The 5,742-nt window shown below is 34.7% G+C and overlaps 1 pseudogene; it reads left to right on the top strand.

The window, feature by feature from the left end:
• The first annotated feature begins 1,082 nt into the window (after nt 1–1,082).
• Nucleotides 1,083–1,957, top strand: LOC105731569 (cyclin-G1-like; annotated as a pseudogene).
• Nucleotides 1,958–5,742: the final 3,785 nt, after the last annotated feature.

Genomic DNA, 5,742 nt, shown 5'->3' with positions numbered 1-5,742 from the left:
AATGTTAACTTAAATTTTTAATATTTTTAAAACTCAACTTTTAATGATTTTACTGTATTTTTAATGTCAATATTTCATATTACAGTAGCTTAATGACCACTGCTGACTACTTTAAAAACTTTTATTAGTGATGATTTTGGCACATGATTACCAATAATTTTACAATATTTCCACCAAGTCATGTTCTCTTTCCTCGAACTTTGTCAAGCCTTGTGCCTGTCTCATTTATGAGACCACAATTGAAATGATGCAGCTTTACTTCCAAGGCTTGATGAAACAAGGTAATCCTTCCTCCTTCCTCTTCTTCGTCACCCGCTCCATCTTCCTCACCCTCTCCCATCTCTCCACCTCTCTCTCTGTTTCTCTAATCTCTCTCTCTCCCTCCCCACCACCCTCTCTCCTCTCTCTTTTGAGACCCACTACCCTCCCCACTCTCTCTTTTGGATATACATGAAATACACAGGACAAAAGATTATATAGTAAGAAGATTATACAGATAGCCCTAAGTAGTCTGACAAAGATAATAAAATGGCTTTTGTTGTTCTAAGTTCTGTATCTGAGGGCAGTTTGTTATGCAGTGATAAATAGCTGGAAGAATATTTCTACAAATTTTAATTAGACATTTGTAATATAATTAATGTGCAGCTAAACAAATGAAAACACAAATGTACATTGATGTTACATTTTGAAAATACCTCTAAGTCAGAAAGACACTCTGGACTCAGTCTGGATTCAAGTCTCTGCTAACCTGCTACAGAATTAAGTGAGGCTGGGCATGTTACTTAACCTTTCTATGCTTCAGCTTCCACACCAGTGAAATGGAGATGAGTAGCCGCCTACCTCATAGGGCTATAAGGCTGTTAAAAGATAAATATGTGGCCTCTGAGCTGATCCTGATGAGAGCAGATTAATCTCAGGGGCTTTGAGGAGACCTCTACCCAGTACAGCTCCCTCTCTGCACCTCTCTCCTCTTGCCTGCAATTTTCCTCTCTTCCTAGGCTTCTCTGATCTGATATTGTTGTGTGAGGTGAGCAGGTCCAGCAAGGATGGTTTACCACTGAGGAGCCACAGTTGCTATCACGATGATAGCGGTACTGACAAAAACTGACTCTCAGAAACTGTTACAACAGCTGAATGCCATGTTGGAACAGGGGTCTAGATGTCAGCCAAAGGTATGCACCTTGAAACTAATTGAGTCAGCACACGATAATGGCCTTAGAATGACTGAAAGACTAAGGAACTTGGAAGTAAAAGCTCTTAGTCTAACTCAGTTCTTTGGTTTTGACACAAAGACATTTTCTCTAACTGTGAATTTACTGGACAGATTTCTGTCTAAAATGAAGGTACAGCCCAAGCACACTGAGTGTGCTTGGACTGACCTGCTTTTATTTGGCTATAAAATCAGAACGAAGAGGAAAGAAACATCCCATTGGCAACTGACATGATCCAAATAAGTCAATACAGGTTTACGATTTCAGACCTGAGAATGGAAAAGATTGTATTGGAAAAGGGGTGTTGGAAAGTCAAAGTTTTCAATTTCTGCAACTGTATTATTCACTTCTTCAAGAGAACTTGCCATTTGAAAGGGGAAATGGTGTTCATTTTGATAGAGTAGAAGCTCAGATTAAGGAATGTCATTGCAGGGTATTATTTTCTAAAGCAAAGCCTTCTATGTTGGCATTGTCTGTCATTGCACTGGAAATCCAAGCACAGAACTGTGTAGAGTTAACAGAAGGAATAGAATGTCTTCAGAAACACTCTAAGATCAATAGTAGAGATTTAACCTTCTGTCAAGAGCTTGTAGTCAAGTGTTTAATTGAATATTCATCAAGCAAGTGTTCCAAACCAAATGTTGAGAAGTTGAAATGGACTGTTTTTTAACCATACTGCATAGTAACTGAAGCATAGTTGCTACAGAATAACTCACTTTCCAACAATTCCTGAAATTGTTCCTTAATTGGATTTATTACAGCAACAAAAAACTTATCTGAAGCCTTTCTTCACAACCTTGATCTATAGATTCCATAATTTTATAATGGATTTAAACTATGAAGCCTCAAAACATCACAACTAGATTAGCATGATGATCTCAAACTTGGAAAAACTCCCTAATTAATATTATGTTGTAGTGGGATTATTCCTAGATTTGAATTCATCTAGCTGAAAGTCTAAATGTGAAATGCTAATGACAAGCCTGAGAAGGTGAACCATGAAACAAGGCTTAATACCTGGGTGATAAAATAATCTGTACAATAAACTCACATGACACAAGTTTACCTGTGTAACAAACCTGCATATGTACCCTCGAACTTAATAAAAGTTTAAAAAAGCAGAGAGGAAAAAAAGCACCAAATATGAATGGATTAAATAGTTTAATTAAAAGGCACATATTACAGACTGCACTAAAAAATCCAAATATGCTACCTAAGTAGATGCACTATGCATTTAAAGATACAAATTGGTTGAAATAAAATGATGAAAGAAGATGTATTATACAATCAGTAATCGGTCACTTTAGACAGCTGGAGTGACTATACTAATAAGCAAACAAGTAGGCTTAAAACCAAAAAATCAGTAGATATGGAGAGAGACATTTTATTACTATAAAAGTGTCAATCTCTCAAGAATATGTAATAATTACAAACACATATTCATCCAACAACAGAGCCCAAAATATATGAAACAAAAACAGCAAAAATAAAGAGAAGGAACCCAACAATAGTATTAGACCCTTTATTGCTCTACTTTTGACAATGAACAGAAAAACCAGGCAAAAGATCAGCAAGGAAATAAAAGTATTGAAGAGTTAAAATACGACTAGTTCTAACAGAGATCTATACAGCACTCTACTCCAAAACACCAAAATATAGTTATGTAACATAACAATGTTTCGATCAATGATAGACCACATATACAATGGTAGTTCCATAAAATTATAATGGAGCTGAAAAATTCCTTCACCTTGTGATGTCATAGCTGTTGTAACTTGTAGTGCCATGCATTACTTGTGTTTGTGGTAATGATGGTATAAACAATCCTATTGCACTGCCAGTCACATAAAAGTATAGCACATATGATTCCATACAGTATATAATGCTTGATAATGACAATCAATATGTTACTGGTTTATTTTATCATTATTATTTTTATTTTTTAAAGATTTATTTTAGATTCAGGGGGTACCTATTCAGGTTTGTTACATGGGTACATTGCAGGATGTTAAGGTTTGGACTTTGAATGATCCTGTTGCCCAAGTAGTGAACATAGTACCCAACAGGTAGTTTTTCAAACTTTCTCCCTCTCCCTACCTCGTCCCTTATGAAATCCCCAGTGTTCATTGTTTTCATCATTGTGTCCATGTCTACCCTTGTTTAGCTCCAGCTTATAAATGGGAATATGTGGTTTTCTGTTTCACATTAATTCACTTAGGATAATGCCTCCAACTGCATCCATGTTGCTGCAAACACCGTGATTTCACTCTTTTTCTTTTATGGCTGCTGCATAGAACTCCATAGTTTGTATGTACCACATTTTCTTTATCCAGTTAACTATTGATGGGCATCTGGGTTGATTTTATGGCTTTGCTATTGTGAACAGTGGTACAATAAACATATAAGTGCAGGTGTCTTTTTGGCAGAACAATTTATTTTCCTTTGGGTATATTTCTAGTAATGGGATTGCTGGGTTGAATGGCCTATTTTCAGTTCTTTGAGAAATCTCCAAACTGCTTCCCACAGAAGCTGAACTAATTTGTATTTCCACCAGCAGTGTATAAGCATTCTCTTTTCACCAAAACCTCACTGTCATTTTTTTCAACTCTTTAATAATAGCCATTGTGTTTTGTAGAGACAGATTCTCACTACGTTGCCCAGGCTGATCTTAAATTTCTGGTTTCAGGCAATCCTCCTGCCTCATCCTCCCAAATTGATGAGATTACAGTCCAGAGTAACTGTGTCTGGCCAATAATAGCCATTTGACTTGCATGACATCGTGTCTCATTGTGGTTTTGGTTTTGTGTCTCTCTGATAATTAGTAATGAAGATATTTTCTTATGTTTGTTGGTTGCTTGTATGTCTTTTTTTGAGAAGTGTCTGTTCATGTTATTTTATTGTTATTTTAGAGCATACTCCTATTTTAAAAAAATAAGTTAACTGTAAAACAGCCTCAGGCAGGTCCTTCAGGAGTTGGTCCAGAAGAATGCAATTGTTATCACAGGAGATGACAACTCCATGCATGTGAACAAATTATGGAGATGGAACACAGTGATATTCATGATCCTGACCCTGTGTAGGCCTATGTGTGTTTGTGTCTTCGTTTTTAAACAAAAAGCTTAAAAGCTTAAAAGTTAAAAAAATTATTAAAATACTTTTAAAAGCTTATAAAATAAGAGTATAAAGAAAAAATATATTTCATGGCTGGGAAAATGTGTTTGTTTTTAAGCTAACCAATATTATAAAAGAGTCAAAAAGTTAAAAAAATTAAACTTCATAAATTAAAAGAGTTACAGTAAGCTAAAGTTAGTTTTTCATGGAAGAAAAAATGTTTACAAATTTACTGTAGCTAAGTGCATTGCGTTTATAAAGTCTACAGTAGTGTACAATAATATCCTATGCCTTCACATTTATTCACCACTGACTCACTGACTCATCCAGAGCAACTTCTAGTCCTGCAAGCTCCATGCATGATAATAAGTTTATACAGGTGTACCATTTTTTTATTTTTTATATTGTATTTATACAGTAACTTTTCTATGTTTAGTAATATTTAAATACACAAATGCTTCCCATTGTTTTTCAGTTTCCTATAGTATTCAGTATAATAAGATGCTGTACAGGTTGTAGGTTAGGAACAATAGATTATGCCATACAGCCCAGGTGTATAGTAGGTTACACCATGTAGGTTTACTTAAGTACACTATATGATGTTCACACAACAAAATCATGTAACAATGGGGTTAATGTATCCCTGTTAAGTGATGCATAATTGTATATAATATTCTCAAGTACATTAACATTTTCCAAGTTAGGTCGTTGGTAGGCCATACAAAACTCTCGATACAAGTACCGAATTCATGCAAAGTGTGTCCTTTGAACATAATGGAATTGTATTAGAACTCTTGAGTCTGTATGATAGATTGTGTCTTTTTAGAGATTTGTTCATTTCATCTGTTACAATTTCTTGACATACAAGTGCTCATAGTATACAGTTATAATTCTTTTATTTCTGTATGACTAGTAATAATGTCTTTACTATTATACCTGACTTTATTATTAAAATGTGAATCACCTCTTTTTTGAGAGGTCAGTCTAGTTAAAAGTTTAGTAATTTATTTGACATTTTGAAATAATCCAGTTTTGGTTTTGCTGATTTGCTTTATTGTTTCTTACACTCTTTTTGATTATCTCAGCAGTGATTAATTGAACTATTCAGTAGAAACCATACTTTAAGTACCATACAAACATTCTATTTTTCAGTTTCAGTACAGAAATGCATTCTCATATTTATTGCAGCATTATTCACAATAGTCAAAATATAGAATCAACCTACATGTCCATTGATGGAGGAATGAAAAAGTACACACAATGAAATACCATTCAGCTTTAAAAAGGAAGCAAATCCTGTCATTTGTGACAACATGGATGAACCTGGCAGGTATTATGTTAAGTGAAAGAAACCAAGCACAAAGTGCTAGTTACTACATGATCTCACTTACATGTGGAATCTAAAAAAGTTGAACTCATA

This window comes from Aotus nancymaae, unplaced genomic scaffold (genome assembly GCF_030222135.1).
Source record: "Aotus nancymaae isolate 86718 unplaced genomic scaffold, 86718_ANA_hifiasm-v0.15.2.pri h1tg000006l, whole genome shotgun sequence".
Classification (NCBI taxonomy): domain Eukaryota; kingdom Metazoa; phylum Chordata; class Mammalia; order Primates; family Aotidae; genus Aotus; species Aotus nancymaae.
The sequence above is the reverse complement of the archived record's forward strand: the minus strand, read 5'-3'. Positions and strand labels throughout refer to the sequence as shown.